This window comes from Sinohyriopsis cumingii, chromosome 6, assembly GCF_028554795.1.
Source record: "Sinohyriopsis cumingii isolate HCF-2022 chromosome 6, ASM2855479v2, whole genome shotgun sequence".
In the NCBI taxonomy this organism is placed as follows: Eukaryota; Metazoa; Mollusca; class Bivalvia; order Unionida; family Unionidae; genus Sinohyriopsis; species Sinohyriopsis cumingii.
Window position 1 is genome coordinate 124,631,720 of NC_142966.1, and position 23,862 is coordinate 124,655,581.

Here is a 23,862-nt window from a genome sequence, read left to right on the forward strand (position 1 = left end):
CTAGTTCTTAATTTTTTCCTTGTTAATTTCAGCAAGCTTTAACTCAAGAAACCAAATTCTCTGCTCAGAAAACTGAAAGAAAATTTTGGTCCCAAAAAATTTTGAATTTAAAATGAACTGAATAAAACAAACTCTGTCAGTCAGCCAGCGAATGATCTGTAAACAGCTACAACCATGCAGAATTGCATAAAATCCAACACAGAAATAAGTACAGATGAAAAGAAATCTTAATTTTCATAGATGTACTCTTTAAAAGTTGACCTCTTTTTGACTTTGTTATAAAACATTAAAACTGACTTCGACCATATATACCTGCTTATAATTCAAGCCCAGCTGCTAAATGCATAGACCTAGATCTGCTGTAGCATAATGCACTGGTCAATATGGGTCTTTGCAGTTTTTTTTTCAGAGCAATTACACAGCTATATAAATCCTGATCTTCCAGAACATTATGTAGTGGCAGATCAGGATATATGTTGCGTGTAGTTGGACTTTATTTATATGCAAGTGCATATCATAGGTCAGAGGAAATGTGATCACATTTGAATAATAGGTGAAGGTAGTCAACATCAGTAAACTAAAAGTCCATCAATGCCAAAAAAATTAATTACGTCCTGAGAAATTTTGATATTCGGAGGTTTCACTGTATATCTGTGTTACTTTTGGCTGTCTATGTTTAGCATAGATTAAGGTTACCAGTACATTTTACATAAAGCTTAAATACTTCATGGTCAGCATATTTTGCCTTTTTCTTTCCTATGCTTGTTTATATTCTAACATTTCTATCCTCGTGGTACTTTTTTATCAGACAAAAAGCAGAAAAGGAACAAAAGTCACACAGATCAAGATCATCTTTGACCAAATCCAAATCCAGATCAAAGTCTCAAAGCAGATCTAGATCAAGATCAAGATCTAAATTAATTAGCAGATCCAGATCTGAATCAAAATCTCGATCAAGATCCAGATCTGAATCAAGGAGCAGATCCAGATCTAAATCATGGAGCAGATCCAGGTCTGAATCAAACTCTTGATCAAGATCCAGATCTGAGAGAAGGTTAAGAAGTTATTCCAGATCAAGGGGTAGATCAAGATCTTTATCATGGTCAAGGTCAAGATCTAGATGCAGGAATGAAGACAGGAAACGAGACCAATCCTATTCCAGGTTTGATTCATTGGAGTGAATGTTGTGCCATAATGTCTGACACTAGAGAACTATTGAATGCATTTTCTTTCGTAAAAGAACCTCGACTTTGTTAGCAGCTTTTCACCACACAGCTTTCATTTGTTATGGGTAACCACTTTTGCCTCTAGTGTCAGGAGTTTTCAGGTCATGTTTTACACATGTAGTTTAAATTTTAACTTAATTTTAAATTTTAATAAAATGTAATAATTCACAAGAAAAATAATGAAGTTTTGGTTCTTCTATACTTTACCAGAGGCTTTCAAGTTGCTCTACTTTTCTCAACTTGTTCAATTTTTTAATTAACGTTACTTTTCTTTAAATTGACTTTACTCTCTCTGCCTTTATGAATTTTGAAGAAACATTTTATCTCATACGTACCAACCATCCTCTTGGTGATTTCTTTTCAGTAATTTGTGCATTTTTAAGGGAGTATCTTCTTCTCTGATGTTATGAATTTGGGAAGGCATCCTGGTCCATCTATTTGTTGTGCTTCATGAGTGGTAAAGGCAGCATGTCAGTCCCGTCTGAACTGCAGTTTTCAGATAAAGGTTGACTGCAGCCAAATGGAATCTGTTTATTCCTGGAAAAGACCGCTCTGGTGGCCTAGTGTTTAGAGTGTCTGCCTCAGATGCAGGAGGTCATGGGTTCGATCCCCAACCGAGTCATACCAAAGACTTACAAAAATGGTGCTAACAGCTACCTCGCTTGGTGCTCAGCATTAAGAGGTTAGTGTTAGGACTGGTCAGGATAATGTGACAGGGTGGGACATCATGCTACATGTCTGCAGCATGATGCCGCAGTGCTAGATATCACTATAGACTGTCACACTGCAGACATCATAGTGATATGACTTTAAAATTTTTAAAGCTACGTTAAAAATCCAAATCACACACACACATACACACACATATTGCTAGAAAAAGAAATTTTCTTAATTGGAGGAGCAGGCATGTGAATTGAGATGTGATTATATAGTTGGTTCAACTAGAAAGGATGATCAGTCATTTTATGATTGGGCCCTGTATTTTGATCTGATTTTGTTTTTCCCTGCTTTTAGAGATAAAATAGCCCATAACTTTATCTTTACTTGTTCACAAAACAGTGCTTGAAAACCTGTTACCAGATACCCAGTTAAAATGTGCAAGTCTTGGGTCCTGGTCCTGGTCCCAGCTCCCAGTTTGCAGTCACAGTAAATACCTACAGCCAGTCTTGTAAGAATGGCATTATTTAGGGTCAGTTATTTCAATCATGTAAGAGTGGTATTAATTAAGGTCATACATTTCAGTCCTGGAAGATTGGTATTATTTAAGGTCATACATTTCAGTCCCATAAGATTGGTATTATTTAGGGTCATACATTTCAGTCCCATAAGATTGATATTATTTAGGGTCATATATTTCAATTATATAAGATTGGTATTATTTAAGGTCATACATTTCAGTCCCGTGAGACTGGTATTATTTAGCGTTATACATTTCAGTCCCGTAAGATTGGTATCATTTAAGGTCATACATTTCAGTCCCATAAGATTGGTATTATTTAGGGTCATACATTTCAAAAATGTATATGATATTAGTTCCAGCTGTACACAGCAATTAATTTATCATGTAAATTTAAAGTAACAGTTTTGGCATTATCTAATAATAATTTCACATACAAAACAGCCAAGCTGTCATCATGCATTGGTACAGCCTGTTATTAACTATGTACTAATATAATCTGGTCAAGCTTTCATATGTTGGTGCAGCCTGTTTTATTACCAATTTAGCAATATAATGAGGTCAGGCTTTCATACAGTCATACAGCCTGTGTTATTACCTATGTATTAATATAATCAGGTCAAGCTGTCATACTCTGGTACAGCCTGTGTCAGTACCTGTGTATTAATATAATCAGGTCGAGCTGTCATACTGTGGTACAACCTGTGTTATTACCTATCTATTATTATAATCAGGAAAAGCTGGCATACTGTGGTACAGCGTGCATTAGTACCTATGTATTAATAAAGTCAGTTCACGTTATCATACTGAGGTACAGCCTCTGTTAGTATCTCTGTATTAATAGAATCAGGTGAAGTTATCATACTGTGGTACAGCCTCTGTAAGTGCCCGTGTGTTAATAGAATCCTGACAAGCTATCATACTGTGGTACAGCTGTTATTATGTATGTGTTCAGAAGAATCTGATCAAGACTCTAATTACATTGCTGTAGTATTATACAGTCCAAGGACATGAGGTCAGATTCCTGCTGATCCAGATTATGTTTTCCTCATGTCATGATATGTGTTTGGGTAGAACATTGTGGTCTCTGGCAGGACTATGTAACACAAAAATACGACTTCCCCCACTCCCAGGGGGTAAGAGGTGCACACCGGATCCCAAACTTTCTTTGTTATCTGCTGATCTTTTTGTAGTATTATACTAAATACTGTTAACCTGGTTTATAGACAAAGACCATTTTACACCAAGAACAGATGGATGGCACATAGCTGGACACAGAGACACACATGACTGACACATAGTAAATGTATGTCAGGAGTATTGTGGTTGTATGGAGAATAATAATAACGAGATGATCAGCTTAAATTATCCATGGAACTTGCTACAAAATCCAATATATTTTTTACATTGTATTTATATTCATATTTATATGATTGTATGAATATAAGGTAACGGTATTCATCACACTAGTCTGCAGAATTACAACATAAAATTTTTTAAATGGCCCATACGCATTATACTTCTTTAACTGAGAGTCATCTTCTACTTTCTTTCATGCCTTGTGAGCTTAAATTAAATAATCTGCTAATTTCAAAATGCGCAGACCTTAGCTTAGTCATTTCTCATAGTGATCAGCTTTCTTGCATACTAACACTTTACCCATCACTCAGCTCTCTCCATCTCTCTCTCTCTCTCTCTCTCTCTCTCTCTGTTACAATTTTCCATGGGAAATGAGATGGCTTAATTACTTCTGCAAGTTTGTTAGAGTTATTGCCCTTTTTGTCATGAACCTTAACACAATGTATTAGACTCCATCTTCACTAGCCAAGGTTCCAATATGTTAACCTGCCTCTATGATTGAGACTAGTGGAATCACAATAACCAAGTTGGTAGTTGCACACACAACTGGAATGGACTGATAAATGGACTCATAAATAAGCATTTGTTCACTGCTGGTCCGCATTTGCACAAATATATCCTTTATTTCAAAATACACCTGTAATATCTTCTCTGTGATATGTAGTCAGACTTTAGATGTTAAACTTACAAAGTATACTTTTTAAGTCATTGCCTCTGCCATTTTTGGCCCATGTACAATGAACCACTGTTTATAATACGCTATTGGTTAGTTGGCATTACATACTAGGGGAGACAATTCATCAAATCTGATAGATGTCACTAGGTAAAGCACTGAAATATTTTATCAAGGTGTAGATAGGTTAACATATCAGAGCCTTGGCTAGTGAAGATGGACACAATTTTTTTTAGCACAACTAGACCCACAGTTTTTCTTTTGGATAGGTTGTCATGAAACATTGTACATATTATTTAAAGATGTGCATATTAACAAATTAATATTTTTTAGAATTTATTGCCTCTTATGTCTTGCAGCTGGATGCAGTATAAGACAAAATTTTGTGAATGCAACTTGTCTTACAGTTTTTCTTGAATTGCTTTGAAATTTGATAAATATAATGGTCATCATCAAAAGATGAACATATTGACAAATCTATGTGAATCTTGATTTTTGCAAGAGTTATATCCCTTTTTAACTCACAGCTGGATACAGAGTATGAAAGAATTTTGTGAGTGCAGCTACTCTAAGACATAGTTTTTTGTGTGGATTGCTGTGGAATTTGGTACATATTATGGCTATAATCAGATTATATGTGTGCTGACTTATTTACTTATACTATTTTCAGATTAGTTACTTGGTTTTCTTTACAGTGGACAGGATGTGAGCGAGGCAGTGATATATATGTATGAGTACATCGTTCACCATTCCTCTAGTATGGGATACATAAACTTTATCTCAGCACTAAAAGCCAGGGTTGTGCTGATGTGCAGTTAAATCACACACACATCCATTACAAACGGAAAGGAACACTTTTTGATAGTAACCATTATTTCTCGAATTTGTCCAATGTCATCTCCAAAGTTTGCTAAATCAGAGTTTATTTTTTACAAATTAGACCAAATTTGTTTTCTGAAGCTGCTTTCAGTTTATGCCCAAAATGGAAGTTATCAGCTTTTAGTGCATATACAACACTGATCTTTTGTTTTCTTCTTATAATTATTATTCTTGGATGGTCAATAATTATTATTCCTGGTTGGCATACTTTATTGAGTAACATAATATACTAATTCCTTTTTAGTTACATGTTCAAGAGTCAAATTAAAAGCTTTCATTCAGCAGACATAAATATGAAACGTTTTACTGCATAAAGGTGTAAAGAAGATTTTACAGTATTTGGGATTAATTTTTTATGGAACAGTTAATCCTCTGTTGCTTTTTTGCAGATCACCTTCAAGGTCAAAATCAATATTTAGTAACAGTTCTGATAGAGAAAAGAGGTACATTTAGGTCAAGTGCATGGATTATCTTTCCGATTTGTAAACATGGACCGACATCGCAGTTTACATGCATGTAAACAAGAGGATGCTCAAAGACTGAAAAAAGGTTTTGGAGCAATACTACTACTACTACTACTACTACTACTACTAATAATAATAATAATAATGAGTTTAGTTAAAGAAGCTCATTTGGTCAACTGATTAATCTTCCATGAGGCCTTCTATAATGACATTTGTACAGATATATACATAATGCATAATTTTTATAAGATGAGGTGTCTGCGGTTAAAATCTAGACAATTGATCTACTGCTACAAACTTTGTACAAGGTTTCAAGGATGGGTACATACAGGATTCATATTAATAGTAGTAGTGAATTTGCGTAAAACATTATAGGTGAGTACATGATAACAATGTTGCAAAAAGTACTAGTACTGAATTAAACAAAATAATACGAATGATAGTTTCTGTAGATATTGACTAAGAAGCTTCTTGAAAGCTTGGCATATGTCAGCTGACTATATATAAGGTGGCATGGAATTCCATAGTTTGGCTCCGGAAAAAGCAAAACTCTTCTTATAAAACTCTGAATTTGGTTTAAATAAATATAACTTCTTGTTTGAGATGGATCTTAGTTCATATGTATGTCTATCAAAGGGCAAGATTTAGGATAGGGCAAATTCAACGTATATCAATGTCATTCTGACATTTTAATCAGAAACAAGAGTTCCTTGAGGATACTTACGCTGTAATGGATACAAAAATTTCCAGGAGAACCACGTGTCATAATTGATCATCCATTCTGAAGAAATAGTGACTACAAGGTTCCAAGGCTAGGCTGGTTGCCATATCCAGAATTAGTTGTTAGGTCAACAGTGGGCATCAGGTCAAGTGCATTTATGGTGTGGTCATTCATACCTCGTGTCTGTGCATCATCCGTCAGTATTTTCATCATCTCTGAAACTGATTGACAGAATTCAGTCAAATTTTAATAGATAATATCCTCATGTCAGTCTCTCAAATGTATACCAGTCATGCCAGTCCACCATTGCTAAAACTACAAAAAAAAAAAATAAAAGGCAACTTGTAGGAACTTGTCAAACTCAGAATTTGACCAGAAAGCATCTTGTCATGAAGGGCTTAAAAATATTTATAAATTAGTATGCTTTGCCAATGTACTTGGTTACTGTTTCTAAAATTAGAGCAACCTTTAAATGACCCCATTTCAATCAAAAAAACCTTCAGCATAAGCATATGAACCAAATTTGATATCAAGGTCAAAGTCATTCAGATTCATACCAGTGATTCCTATCTGCCATCAAATTTGACTTCTGTTACAAACAAAACATGAAATTTTACATCTAAATAAATCACTGCACAGAATTGGAGCATATTTCACAGATTGTACTATGGCATGTAGGGCTTTACATTTTTTTTACAAATGATACCAATCCACAAAGAAAATATTGAAAGGTTTCTAATATTAGAAAGTATTCATACAGCATCCCCTCAGAACGTGCTTGAAAGAATTTGACCAGCTTTGGCAGAAGGTAGTGATTAGTATTTTCTTTAGGATTGGGCAAATCTTGCTGTATTGGGCGTTATGAAATGAGGATGAAAATATCTCAAAACTAGAGAAGCCTTGAAACAGTTGTTTTCATAACATATGCATAATAGTAATGGAAGAAATTTCTACCGAAATGATTCTACTGACCCAGTTTTCTTTGACACTGCTCTTGCATTGGTCTATTAGGCAAATGTCAGACAGGTGAGATATATTATGCCCACTAGGGCCTCACATTTAACACATTTGATTTTAACATAAAATTTCTATTGATAAGCAGAATGTATGGATATTTTAAGAACTAAAATTCACAGTGCTTTTTTTCAAACCAGAGATGAGCCCGAAATTTGACAGAAATTCTGTCACACCAGGATTGGATCACCCAGCAGACATTTCTCCATCCCCAACACCAGTCTTGCAGCCGTTCGATGAGGATAGAATCCGGGATATTGTCAAGGAAGTAGTGGCTCGGCCTGGTAACCATGCTCTCTTATTTGGAACAGTTCAGGATGATCATTCATACTGCATTAAGATAAAAACAAATGACAAATTTTAAATTCGTGAACAAGTAGATGCACTTCTCAAAATATTAGATAGTATTCTGTGACCTAATTTTCAACTCAAGTTTTTCTTAGTTACCACCACATGCCATTTACAACAGTGTTACAATTGACTGTCACAATCCACCCTATCACAGACTTCATTTCAGATTTATATCTTTGAAGGACTTGGTGAATCAAAACCAGATGTTGTATAAGACATTATTGTCAGAAGGTCTGGGGGAGCTTCATTTTTACCTTTGTCCAATAATTATTTTTATCCACTAGCATCATAACCCCTTAATCTAATCAATAACTTTGAATGACCATGTTTAGAAGATTCCTATGATATATTGTTCTATCTTATCGTGATATTCAGATTTTTCAGCATTTTTTCTGCATGGTACTACCTATCACGTACTTATCTTATATGTACTTACATATAATCTACATGACCATACGTTATGTGCTCTGCATCACCGGTTGATTTCGATAAATTTTGGGATTGCTGATGAGTACACTATTTTAAAAATACATCCATGAATATCACTGTATCCAAATAATGGCTGTATCCCATGTTATTTGTCAAGAACCAAGAGATCGAATCTATGACAGCAAATAAGAGTCAAAATGTGAAGTATGGACGGTTGTTGTTTTCTGGTGACTTTCAGAATTGATAAGTGTTGACTATAAAACTTTAGTGTACACAATTTATTACTTTTCACTGGAACACCGGGAGTTGTTTAAACAGTCTGAGGTCAGTTTCATGCTCATATTGGTGGTCTTATCAGTGATAATACCAGTGTGGTTACAGATGCATTTCTTTCATTCTATTTGATAAGTTTCTTTTGGATGGCACAGGTGGCAGAATGAGTGCCATGGAAGTAGCATCCATTTTTTTCAAGTTCATTTACATTTTGTATATCATGTACATCAAGTTCCAAACATTAGGGCAAATACATACCATCATAAATATATATTCTTTTTTATTACCGCAATATCGGAGTAACTCCTTGCATAACCTAGAATCTACATGGTGACTGTTTACTGATTGTTTCCATCAGTCATCTGATTTAAACTGGAAATAAAATATATTTTGCTATAGAGCAAAAAACAACAAATAGACATATCTAGAAGGTCAGTGTTTTTATTTACTTATTTTCCAATCATAAATTTTAAGACCTACAATACCTGAACACAGTGTGTGTGTGTGCAATATCCTATCTACATCGTTCCTGTTGGACTCGACGTATATACTGTTATATGCTATTTATAAAGCAGAATGTTTCAAATTTTCTGATGTGCTGTTTTGTTTTTATTATTTCATAGATGTATACATCATCACTGATCCTGATGACGATAAACAGAGAAAGCTATCTGAATTTTAAAAAAAAACTACAAAAGCAACAGTTTCAGCAAGAGAAACAAAATAAATGTATGTTTGGTACTTTTCATATTGTCAGTCTTTTCTATTTTGCACCAGATTTATATTTCTATGAATTTGCAAGGCGTCACAAACAATTTTATAATTATTGTAAAACGATGTTTGTGGATGCACACAGATAAATGCCAGTTGATCATGAGTTCATTTATTTGTGAATGAATCCAACAATATACATATACATTTACAAAAAGAAATTGTTATAAACTAGAAATGTTTTATGATTCTAATATCTATAAATGTTTTGTAATTCCAGTAGCTGTACGTGTTTTATAATTCCAGTAGCTATAAGTGTTTTATAATTCCAGTAGCGATAAGTGGTTTATAATTCCAGAACATTCAGTGGCATACAAAAAAAAAAGTTTGAGTTAATGGAATAATTTGTATGTTTTGCATGACTTCGTGAGCAAAACATAAAACAAATTAAATGTGTTTCATATATTAGTTTGAATGTGGAAAAATCAAAGATTCATTTAAAACCCTACAAAATACATGTATGTTTTCTTTGGTTGCTGCTACAAGAATATTCACTAATATCAAATGAGTTTTCACTGATTAACAAATGCCTTTAATATTATACCATATATATTCACCTGTAAGTCAAATCACAGTGCAAACAACATAAACCCTGATCTGCCATTGCATAATGTATGAGCATATCAGGGTCTGTGTTATTTGTTCTACTGATTACTCCTAACGCACTGCAGATGTGCAGATGCATTATGTGATGGCAGATCAGTGACTGTATAGGATGCACTTGGATTTGACATATAAGAGTATGTACGTTACCTTTAGGGATGACTGGAGATAATATTAATTTTGTGAAATATTAAGAATTAAAGATGCTTGTAATAATGTCATATAAATGATGTTGCTTTGCAAATATTTTTTAGTCTAGGAAAGATGAAGATAGGTTATTCTGCACACACACACACACACACACACACACATATATATACATACACACACATACATATATAAAATAATTTATAATTAGTTTTGGAGTGGTAATTTACATACGTGCTTGGACACCTAGTGTAGTATAGTTCCTCTTTTCTTTTAAATGAGTGGAGATAAATACATGTTGACCTGTCACAGACAGTTTACATGTCTATTCTGTTAAAATTTAATATCTAGAAATTGCATTATCTTTTATTGTCTTTTCATTTAATATCTGGGCCTGTTTTTTTTTCATTTAAAGCTGTAACACTTTTAATTTTTTTAAATTTTGACTTTATAGAAATTGTTGAAGCAGGCAATAGAAATCAACAAGATGAGACAGAGAATGAAGTTGTTCAAGCAAATACTCAAGAATCAGGTAAAGAAGGATGGAGGGAATGATCCCTGTGACGCCTGCATAGGTCCTAACACTAGTAGAAATGATCCCTGTGAGGTCTGCATAGGTCCTAACACTAGTAGAAATGATCCCTGTGAGGTCTGCATAGGTCCTAACACTAGTATGAATGATCCCTGTGAGGCCTGCATAGGTTCTAACACTAGTATGAATGATCCCTGTGAGGTCTGCATATGTCCTAACACTAGTATGAATGATCCCTGTGAGGCCTGCATAGGTCCTAACACTAGTATGAATGATCCCTGTGAAGCCTGCATAGGTCCTAACACTAGTATGAATAATCCCCGTGAGGTCTGCATAGGTCCTAACACTTGTGTGTCTAATCTTCTTTATTTATTTATTTATTTTCTCTCAATCTTTTAAAATTCAAAGATCTTATCTTCACAGAAAGGGTTCAATGCAAATGGAGATATGTATATATCAGACTTCATGTATTGACTTCTTGGGCACAATTTATTTTTTTAAAAGCAATTACAGTCTTGGTTACCAAGGCAATCGTTTCCTTATAAAAAGAAATATATGCACACCTTTAAATCACATAATCCATATGTAACATCACAAACCAGCAGATCGGGGTCTGTAAGCTGTATGGTTGAAATCATTTAGGATGGATCAAAATGTTTGTGCACATTATGTGACTGGTAGATCTGAATCAATATTCTTGGGCTGTGCATTATATGCAGGAAAATCATGCGCAGTGTACTGCTAACTACTTAACCATACTAACATGAAGGAAATGTATAGACTGCTTGCCAACCGAACCTAGTCTGGACTTAATTTACTTTGTGGGGAATTAGGTAAAATTAGCACTCTGATAAATACTCAACCATGATCATTTAATCTTTATAATTCCTCTTTTCTTCCTTTCTATCATAAGATCAGTGTATTAGTGTGTTGTAGGGTTTAACGCCATTTTGCAGCTCAAGATAGGTTATACATGACAGCCAGTATACATGGTGGACGAAGAACCTGGGAAAACCCTGTAAAGAACCACCAACCCACGAGAAGCTACTGGCAAACTTTCTCACATACCCTCATTGGCCGAACCCATGAATCGAACCCATGCAGACAGAGGTGAGATGGCAGTGATCCGTAACAGAGAGCACTTTAGACCACTCGACAACTCGAGGCCCCAATATTTGAATTTTGGTAACACATAGTTTTCTTTCATTAACCGCTTCGCATGGCCCGAGAATACCTAATCTGTACAAACCACAACAACAGGTTGATGATTGTCAAATTTACATTTATTGAGAAACTTTATACTTCACATGTTAGGAATTGGCTGCCCTTGGTTTCTGCATATTTTATTTTATACAAAAACAAAAAGAAAGACATTCTTTTTAACTTTTAGTCAGTTCCTTTCTTCTATGTCATATGACCACGAGCTCATGCATAAAAGTTGATATAATGAGTGTGCCAACTTAAATTTAGAAGCAAAACTAATATTAACTGTTTTTATCAATGAACATGAAAATAGGAACAAGATGATGTAATCCTTTACCAAATAAAAGGGTAATAATGAAATAAGCTGTATACAGCAATGACATTTTGATCATGTGCCAGAGCATTAACTCTTTACCAAGGCCCTTTCAACTTTCTAAAGTGATGTGAAATGTGCAGTTGCTAAAGGTGGAGTCGCATGAAAAGTCAGTCATATCTTTGAAGATATGGAATTTATTTTCCCTAATTATTCTGGTGAAATTTCTTGATATTGTTGGATTCATCTTGAAATATTTGATTTTAGATTAAATCTCAATTTTGCATTTTAACATTGAATGATCTTATTTGAATTCTTTGTCTTTGACAATGTCGATTTCTTTTCCAATGTCCTTTAAATTCCCATTTATGGCTACATGAACATTTTTCAAGGAATTCTTATAATATTCCTGCGGCTGATGAGCTGGCATTCTTGTGACACCTGAGGATAAGAACTTTGGCTTGGCCTCAGTGGAGAAACTTCGTAAGCGGCCACTCAGCTCATCTGGTGTGATTGTGTCGCAGTACAGTTTGTGTCCAGTACTTTCAGTGCAACAACTCTTAAGTAAATAGACAACAAACAAATATTCACTACCACACAGTTCTTACACTTCGCAAGCTCATTTTGAAAAAAGTTAAAGAAGACACACTTTCTACAGTCTGTACACAATTCTCGTAAATTTATTGTTGGGTTTTTATGTACGTGATACAGTAACATTAAGAATCCCGCAGCATTTTAATTTCACAAATTTATACAGAAAATTTATTTCTTTTTAAAAAAAGAGTAGCAAGCAAACATTCATTTAAATGAATGATCACACGTCAGAATAATAATTTAATTTCAGAGAATAATAAGCTATGAGGATATACATTTTTCAATAGCATGTAGTCACATGGAGGTGGCATCGTGTCATAGAAAAGTCCTATTTTAAATTTTCAAGATTTAGACATCAAAGATATTTCATGTGATTAATCTACTTATTGTCTTCTTGATGTCATTTTTCCATTTTAAAAAACAATTCAATCTTTAAGTAATGCCTTCATAAATGTTTGGATTTAATTGTGAATGTGGTCCAGTTCACACCATCCCATCATACATATGCACACACACATTTAGAAAAACAAAACAAAAAACTGCTTACCATTTAAAACACTGTTGTGGAATTTTGTTTTACATTTTTATGGCCTCTAAATATTGGTTTATTTCAAGATGTCTTCCACAGTGGGCAGTAATGTTACTTATTTTTCTTGCTGCATCATTTTCAGCCTGATGTACCAGACAATAACAAACAAGGTAAGAAAACTCATTTTAGCGCTAACAATTCCATATCCTTCAGAGCCATTAAAATTTATGATACAGTTTAGATTTTTACTCTTCATTGATCTTGACCATGACTTTTGACTAGTATTTATGATTAATACCGTCTTTGTTGCCCTGGCTGACCTTTGACGCCATGTGCAAAGGTTTTAGGAGATCTATTTTACCTTTAGCAAGATATTACCAAGTACAGAACAGGTTTATAGTTCAAACGGTATCAAATAAAATGCAGAGAAACTTCTATTGAAGTTACATCTTTAAAAAAAATCATTGAGTTTGTAGAGAAGGTAGGTGATGGTTTTTAATATATGGTCAAATGCACAGTTTGGAACATTGACCCGTAAAAGAAGCGTAATATCTACACTTAAAGTAAATTACCATGGTTACTCACTTAAAAGTCAAGTCCAACTGCAAACAACATAGACCCTGATCTACTGTCACATAATGCACTGGCAGACCAGGGCCTGTGCTGCTTGTTCTATTGACTATACATAACAAATAGTGGTTATATTCATATTACAAGTGAGTACATATGATACATTGAAAACAAAAATTCATAAATGATAATGACACACTGGTAAATATAAAATAAATTAGTAAGAAATGGTAGAACAAGTGTGATCAAAACAGTAAAAGCTCTGGGCTCGAAATTAGCGGTAATCCGTTAGTCCGAGGCTAGTTGATTTCCTGTCGGACTAGTAACTTTCATAATTTTATTAGTCCGATGGGCTAGTAAGTTTTGTTTATCAATAGTCAGCGTTTGTTTACGCCATTCCGTAATAAAGACTTTATTTCAGCAGATGTTCTGTAGAATCAACGCAGTGACCATTGTAAACACAGTAATACAATATTAGCATGAGAAGATGAAGTCAATTTCTGCCTCGGAAATGTGTGTTTCTATAACATGAAATCATCTGACTTTGTGCATTTCGCTTAAAAGCGCAAATTATGGTCCCGCCATTAACAAAGGAAGTTTGGTAATTGATCCTAATTAATCTGATAGCGAATTAAATGAAAAATAACCTGGTATCACACTTTATTCACGCGACCACAGTAACAAACTACATAGCATTATACCACACAAAAGAACATGGCATCAACTATTTAAAGAAATTAGTTTGCATGCATGTTTGTTTAATAACTATAAGAATTAGATCAATTTATTATGATTACATTACTGATACATCCTTTCTATACAACTACCTTTTTCATGATTACACTGGACAACAAATTTTTACAAAAGTCATGTTACTGAAATAAAATTAGTCAATTCTTATCAATTTTTATGTGCTGAAGACGAATATGACAGTCAAATTGCAAAATTGGCTCTAGTTTTTTTGTAATCTGCAAGAAATTAATGTTTACATAACGAAATGCATTCCAATAGTAAAAGGTCAACTGTAATAGCCTACCTATAAAAAATCAAGTCATTGACTACATCTTAGATTTCTTCACCTGTCTCTTGTACAGCTGTTCGGGAGCATCTCTGAGGAGTGTCCAGCAGTAGTCAGCCAGCATTGTAGTGGACCATTTTCCCTGGTATCTTTGTTCCATTGTTGCGATATCTTGATGAAAACGTTCGCCGTGTTCATCACTAACAATACCACAGTTGCTAGGAAAGAAATCCAAATGGGAATGAAGGAAGTGAATCTTTAGAGACATATTGCAGCCAAGTTTCTTATACTTCATCAACATGTCTTCTACTAGTTCCTTATAGTTTTCTGCCCTAACATTTCCGAGGAAGTTTGTAGAAACTAGGCGAAAAGCATTCCATGCTTGTTTCGCGTCACCTTCCAGCAAGTTGTTGAACCGGTCATCTTTGAAAAGCTCTCGAATCTGAGGACCCACAAAAACTCCCTCTTTAATCTTTGCTTCGCTGAGTCGAGGGAATTTTTCATGCAGGTATCGGAATGCTGGCAAAGTCCGGTCAATGGCTTTCACGAAGTTCTTCATCAAACCTAGTTTGATGTGAAGGGGTGGTAGCAAGATTTTCTGAGCCTCAACCAGAGCTGGGTGTTGGATATTCTTCTCTCCAATGGCTACATTCTGCCTGTGAGTCCATTCCTTCCTCATGTAGTGCATTTCCCTTGCTCGGCTATCCCACTCGCATAAGAAACACATGTATTTTGTATATCCTTGCTGCAGTCCCATTAAAAGGGCAACTACCTTCAAATCACCACAGAGGTGCCAGCTGTACTTGTTATACTCAATGGAATTCAGTAGCTGCCTTAAGTTATCGTATGTCTCTTTCATGTGGACAGCATACGCTACTGGAATAGATGGAAGAATGTTTCCATTGTGCAAAAGCACAGCCTTGAGACTCAGTTTCGAAGAGTCCACAAATAGTCTCCATTCTTGTGGGTCATGAGTGATTTTTAAAGCATTCATGAGGCCCTCAATATCGGAACAGAATATCAGATTACTTTCCTTTCTGAAGAAAGGCTCCAATTGCTGGTGGCGCTTTCGATATGCAGTAATTGTGACATCTTCTTCTAGAAGATTCCATTGTTGGAGTCTTGATCCTAGCAATTCTGCCTTGTTCTTTGATAAGTCCAAATCACGAATCAGGTCATTTAGTTCTTCCTGTGTTATTCTGTGTGGGGTTGATGATGCACCACAGTGAAAATCTGGATCACTGCATGCTGATGGACCAGGAGAAGAACAGGTCGACTCACCTTTGTCTTCGTCAGATGAATCAAGAGAATATTCTGCTGGAGGTTCTGGAATAGGAAGTCCCTCACCATGTGGAACTGGTCTAAATGCAGACGGAATGTTTGGGTAGACTATTCTCGACTTCTTTCGCTTCGTTATTCCGCCGGAAAGAGGAGGAACCAAGCAGAAGTAACAGTCATTTAGGTGGTTGCTTGGCTCTCTCCACACCATTGGGACTGCAAACGGCATTGATGACCTTTTGCAATTCAACCACTGTGAAAGCTGTGTTGTACATGTAGCACAGCATATATGCGGAGCCCAAGGCTTGTCTTGGTCACCAACCTTGCATCCGAAGTAAAGATGATATGCCTTCTTCACTTGAGATTTGATACTTTTCTTCTGGTTGGCAAATGTCACTTCCCCACAAATATAGCAAACATTGTCCGCGGTATTAACACACTTTCGAGGCATTACTGTTCTTTATTGTACGTAAATGGATAAAATAATAAGTTTTATGTAACAGTAGCTTGAACTGTCTCGCACAACGTCTAAAATATTTTAAATGCTGAACCTATCTGATTGGGCTTTATATAGTACACTGCTTACGTCAGCTTCAGCAGCCGCCTGGCATTAGTATAATAGGCCTACACATGTATAGTACACTGCTGACGTCAACTTACTTCAGCAGCCGCATGGCATTAGTATTGCATTGCATCAGAAAATGATGCAATCAACTGTGGATGATGTGAGCATGATGGTATTATGCAATGTTACATCATTATTCCGGATGTTGCTGCAGTCCTACTGGAGAAATTTACACAGTGAAACATAGAAAATGAGGTATATGAATATCTTCAAAACGAGAGCCAATACAAATTTTTCACGGTTATATTCGTGTTCGGCACACCAAAATACTACAGATTAGGGCCTTTTCAAGTCAGTAATGATTTCACTGTTGACCAGTGTTATAAGAACAGTTTTTATATTTTTTCCCGTACAAGAATGAACAAATAATTGAATACACGTGGAGATATCCAAGCAGAATGCTGTACATTTGTTGGGAATTAAAATCTCTCAGCATGGGCATCTAAGATTTGAAAATTGTCCCACTTATTTTTAATTTCAACGATACATTCAGGTCCGATTAATTAGGAACAATTACCAAACTTACGCTATTAATGATGAGACCGTAATTGGCGCTGTTAAATACAAAGCGCCGAGTAGATGGCTTCGTTTGATGGGAACACACATTTTCCAAGCTGAAACTAACATTATCTTTTGATGTTAATATTTTATAACAGTGTTTACAATAGCCACTGCTTTGATCCTGCAGAACATCCGGTGAAGTCAAGTCTTTTTTAGGGAGAGGCCATTTGATTTGGGGTGGTGGTGGCAAAGGCACGTGTTTTGAAACGTGTTTCTTGCTCGGACTTTCTTATATAAAGGACACAGTGCCATTCGTTTTCTTACTTTACATAATTCGTGTCTGCTGTACTGCAACATCTCGTATTTCAAAACGAGGCACAATTCCTGCCTTATAAGGCAGGCAAAATGTGGCGTTTTATAAAAGGTGTTCTGCTTCCGGAAAAAAAGCAAAAGTTGAATGAAAATGACATGTTTTGTGGACAGGACTAGTAAATATTTGGCAGGACTATGAAATTTCTCAGTACACTAGTCCTTCTGGCTACAAAGAAATTTGTGTTAAATTCAAGCCCTGATTAGCTGTACAAAATTTTCACTACTATACTATTTGGTATGAGCTTTCATCTAAGTATATTTTATTTCAGTGAATGTTAATAATTAGGGACATTTTTACTTTTTTAAATAGAAAACCCTTGCAAAGCAAGAATTAAATAGGTAAAAATAAGTATTTTTAAATGCATTAACTGTTTAATTAATCGTGGAAAATCAGTTACTTTAATCATGCAGAGAGATCTCTACAACTATCTTGGTAATCATGAATTTATAAGATCTACCTTTGTAAAAGAGTATTTACAACAATCAGTATTGTAGATAAATATTTCATAAAGGGAGTCTGCACAAAATTGTGTATCACTCCAATTTAAATCATCAAGTCAGTATTTGTTTTATCTTTTTGTAAGCATGAATAATTAAAGAAAGAAATTTGCAAAACAAGAAAAGAAAATTGAAAACACATTTGCTAGTTCAAGTTATTTATGAGTTCTTTATCCTTTAATTCAGTACATGTACTAAGAGAACTAGAGGAAAGAGAGGAAGTCTTGGCACGCTGGTCCGATGATGGATGGTACTACTGGGGAACCGTGTCAGAAAAACTGGAAAACCAGATTTATATTATCATGGACCAAACTCGACATCAGGAGAAAATCCCTCGAGACCACATTCTCACTGATTTAGAAAATACCGCTGTCAATCTACAGGCAAGACTGGCATTTTATGTAAAACACTATAATATATACTTGCTTACAAGTCCAGTCTAACTGCAAAAAACATAGACCCTGATCTGCCAGTACATAATGAGCTGGTAGATATGAGTATTTTATTTGTGCTGATATTTATGCCAAACAAACTGCATAGACCCAGATCTGCCTGTACATTATGTGACAGCAGATCTGGGTTTGTGTAGTTTGGAGTGTACGTGCTCCTGCTGATGACTTTACAACAATTTGTAGCACAAGTGTTCTTCAGCTTCTCCAGATAACACCGCAGATGGTGGACATGTAAATGCATATTCTACATTCAGGGAGCAACTCAGTAGATTAAGGCAGCCTTTACGTTGCAAAGTTGCAATCATTGTTTTAATCCTCTTACATGGATTTGGATGATAAGGCACTGGGATACCCAATATTTGCCAAAGAACACATTGTCAGTTTCGGATATAAGAATATAAAAATGTGTTCAAGGTATTTACATACAAGATCATCTTACTCTATTGGTATCAACACAGAAATAAAAGACTCTTTCACACCGTATTTTACTGATTTCACATTAAAGGATTTGGCATAGTGATCACAGAGTATATTATATGGCATAGTGATCACAGAGTATGTTATATGGCATAGTGATCACAGAGTATGTTATGTGCCATAGTGATCACAGAGTATGTTATATGGCATAGTGATCACAGAGTAATCATATGTTATGATGCCTAATATTCTAATTTAATCAGTCAGGATAAACTAATATTAGCAGTCACTGATTTTCTCATATCAATGCTGTGAGATTTCATACCTAAGCGCAAACCTTAGCACTTTTGGTACACACTTTTATTTTTCTGTTTTCCTTGACATCTAGTGTCTTCACCCAATCCCCTAGCAGTTTGTATTCCCCCTTTGGGATTTTAAAAATGAAAAGCATCCAGGATATAAAAATACTCACAATTTAGTTAGTTTCTTCATTCATTTATAATTTCAAACCTGATGTTCCCCTGAGGGTCCATAATGCTGTCATCTTGTGTGCAGAGAGGTATCGGTGTAAACAATGAGTTGCTCACTAGCCTTTTCTGGCTTCTGGAAAAGTTCATTTTTATGAAAGGGTGATAATTCTTGGACTACACATACATACATGGTAAAAACTGTATTTGCAATGTCTAGTTTTAATAGTTTTACAAAGCATTTTAACAATACAGTACATGGGTTCAAAGGGATGTAACTCCCAAACTTATGGAAACTTACAGTATTATTCAGTGCTTGTCAAAGATGATGAACTACATCACTCCTGTTGTCTGACAAAACTGACTTTCCCATGCAAATATGACTGCCATGTTATTAAAAAAGATACCCTCCCATTTGGTTTGAAATGCAAAAAATATGACATTGTTAGGAAAACTCCCTACCAACAATCAGGTTAGAAATTATAAATTAATGAATGAAATACACCACTCCCTCAATAACTCGCGCCCAGATAACTTGCAATCCCGCTTATAACGCAGTGTCCGGCGTGGCTCCCAATTTTTTCCAAGGAAAATATATTTTTAATATCTTTAAAATATGTTGAACGTGAAAAAATTACAATAAGAATTGGTAAATTAAACCGTGATACATCGCTCGTTTGTCATCGAAATGGTGATTAATGCCTGTAAAGATAGAATCCATATTGTGAAATTTGCAAGTTTTAAGTAAGATATTATATATTATGTAAGGTTTTTATGATAAATAGTTGTCAGTACGCTGTAAATAAACAGTCTGGTGAAATAGCGATCAATGAAAACTTCTGGTAAATGCAAACAGGTGGCACCCCCTGCGTGTCCGGGGTTGTAGAATTGGCCCGACGTGCCTCGCTACGTGTCGTAAAAGGCGACTAAGTAGAGGCAACCTGTTTGTCGTGGGTTGCGTCCCGTGTCGGGGGAGGAAAGGATCCTGGTAGTTGAGCAGTGGCTTTCCCTGCAATACACTACTTTGGCCTCTACTTCTCTTAGACGAGTGGTCGGGATGGGCCCGGTTCCGACAAATCGGCTGGTCACGCCGAGCCCTAGGAGGTCTTTATTAACTTTCTCACCTTCTTTCTCTCTTTCCTTGTATCTCTCTTGATACCACCGTTGCCCCTATATTCTTTTCCTTTATATTTCCCTTTTCCAAGTCTTAGAAGGCTTCCTAGAAGGCGGTGGCTTAACGGGTCAATCGGGGGGTAATTTTACCGACCTTAGAAATTGGCGACTTCAGGGTCATTCAAAGGTAATTTTATCAACTGAGTATGGCATCTGTGTATCCCTGACACTTGAAAAGTGTCCCCTTGTTGGGCTCCTTGGTGGGTGGGGAGCACGGGTGCTGAATTTTTAATCTAGCCATCATGGATAATTCCAAAAAAAAATCAAAATAAAAGATCGAAACCCTTATCAGAGTCTGACGATGAACCATGTAGTGTGGAGTCATTTCCACGCTTCATGGTCATACAGTCAAAAGATGCCACGAAACCGCTTGCCGCACTATCTCCATTTGTCATCGAAAAGACTATCACAGGATCGATTGGCACACCTAAAAGTGTTAAAAAGTTGAAATCGGGTTGTCTTCTTATTGAGTGTGAGCGACGAGGTCAATCAGACAATATCAGGAAAATGAAAACGTTCTTTGATATCCCAGTAACCTCATTCGCTCACACCACACTGAATACGTCCAAAGGCGTGATTCGCTGCCGTGACTTGGCTGGAGTCACCGACGCTGACATCATCGAAGGAATGAAAGATGAAGGTGTCACTGCAGTCCGACGAATACGTATTAAACGTAATAACAATCTGCAGGACACCAACACCATTGTACTCACCTTCAACAGGCCAACTGTACCCAAAGTGGTAAAAGTTGGCTTTTTGCAAGTAAAGGTAGAGATTTACATTCCCAACCCCCTTCGGTGTTATAAGTGTCAAAAATACGGCCATCACGAAGACCGCTGCTCCAAGAGCCAAATATATGGCCGATGCGGAGACAATGCTCATCAGAAATCTGATTGTAGAGCAACTCCGCATTGTGTCAACTGCGGAAAAGAGCACCACGCAAATTCCAAGGATTGCGATACCTGGAAACAGGAGAAGGAAATTCAGAGGGTAAAATACACAAATAATATTCCCTATCCAGAAGCCAGAAAAATTGTACAGGCAAAAACAGCCCATCCTGGCCCATCCTTCTCCACTGTAGTGAAGAGCAATCCTAAAACAACGAAGGACGCTCAAACACAAACAGAAGCACCCGATTCAACACCAAATTCAAACACCCCCCATTACCAAGCACAGAAAAACACGGCATCTACTCAGACTACATTTAATAATACCCAACAACCTAAATCACCAAAGAGTAAAAAATCTCACGGAAACAGGCAACAAAAGGGGTCAGATGACCCCATCAAACTTTATAACAGGTTTGGAGACATCGAGAGCATGGATGCAGAAGAATCTGCTCCATGCGCCCAAGGGAACTCCAGACCTACAAACAAAAAATTCACCCCCGTACTTCCTCCAGAGAAATAACAAAACAAATTCCGTCTGCGAAAGGTCTAACCTAGCTCCACAATCTTTAATTTAAATTTATAATGAAAAACACTATCATACAATGGAATTGTCGAGGACTTAAAGCAAATTACAATGATATTCTCCTGCTTTTAAACGAACATGATCCTGCGGTACTATGCCTTCAAGAAACATTCTTGAAAGATACAGACAATATCACATTTAAAAACTACTCCCTGTTTAACACCTGCTCTCCAAATGTTGATAGGGCATCAGGATGAGTTTCTGTTATTGTAAACAACAGAGCTCCTCATAGCTTCATTCATTTAAACACCAATTTACAAGCCATTGCTGTAAGCGTCACTCTACATCGAGTGATTACATTTTGCTCTATTTATTTACCACCAAACACTAACCTAGTACCAAACGAACTCGACAATCTTGTTCAACAGCTTCCCGCACCCTTTGTTTTACTCGGGGATTTTAATGCCCATAACATTTTATGGGGATCAAATCATATAAGTGACAGAGGTCACAAAGTTGAAGACTTTATTTCTAGACACGATCTGTATCTATATAATACCAAAACACCTACATATTTACACCCAGGCACGGGTACATACACAAGCATCGATTTGACAATTTGTTCTCCTTCTCTGCTTTTGGACTATGAATGGAAGGTCGCTGATGACCTTCACAGCAGTGATCACTTCCCAATCTTTCTTGTAAAACTTAACTCTACAGGCGATGAAGTAATTCCACAATGGAATTTAAAGAAGGCCGACTGGGCCAAGTTTGAAACACTCTGTAAAACTAGGCTGAATGAGGATACAGTTTTCAATGTTGACGACACCATTCAGCATTTTACATCTATTTTAATAGAGATTGCAGAAGAATCCGTTCCCAAGTCCTCGCCATATTGTAAAAGAACCCAAAAACCTTGGGTCACTAAGGAATGTAAGGAAGCCATTAAACTACGCCGAGAAGCATTAAGGAAATTTAATAATCAACCGACGCCCGAAAACTTAAATATATATCGCATTACCCGGGCCAAAGCTCGCCGCATAATCAAAGAAAGTAAAAGAGCATCATGGAAGAAGTATGTTTCTTCTTTAAACTCTCGTTCCTCTGTTATAAAAGTTTGGGACACTATACGCAAAATAAACGGAAAGAGAAAGCAAAACCCTCTCCGACATCTGACACTGAACAATAACAACTTTAGTTCAAAACGTGACATTGCAAATATTCTTGCTGACAGTTTCTCGAAAAATTCCTCATCATCTAATTATTCAGAAGCCTTCCAAAAACTTAAAACTCAAAAAGAAAAGTCACGTTTAAAATTCACATCCAACAACTCGGAAAGTTATAATCAATTGTTCTCACTATCGGAGCTTAGGGAGGCTTTAGATAAGGCCCATGATACATCCGCGGGGCCTGACGAGATACATTACCAGTTTCTGAAACACCTTCCAGAATCATCATTAACATCTCTTTTGAAACTCTTCAATGATTTATGGATTACTGGTAATGTACCAAAAATCTGGAAAGAAGCAACTGTAATACCAGTCCCCAAACCCGGTAAAGATAGCGAAGACCCCAACAGCTATCGACCAATTGCACTCACAAGCTGTGTGTGCAAAACAATGGAACGAATGATCAATTCTCGGCTTGTCTGGTATTTGGAAACTAACAATTTAATATCTCCTTTCCAAAGTGGCTTTCGATATGGCCGGAGCACCAATGATCATCTGGTTAGACTAGAAACATTCATTCGCGATGCATTTATTAAGAAAGAACATTTAGTAGCGGTTTTCTTTGATTTAGAAAAGGCCTATGACACGACA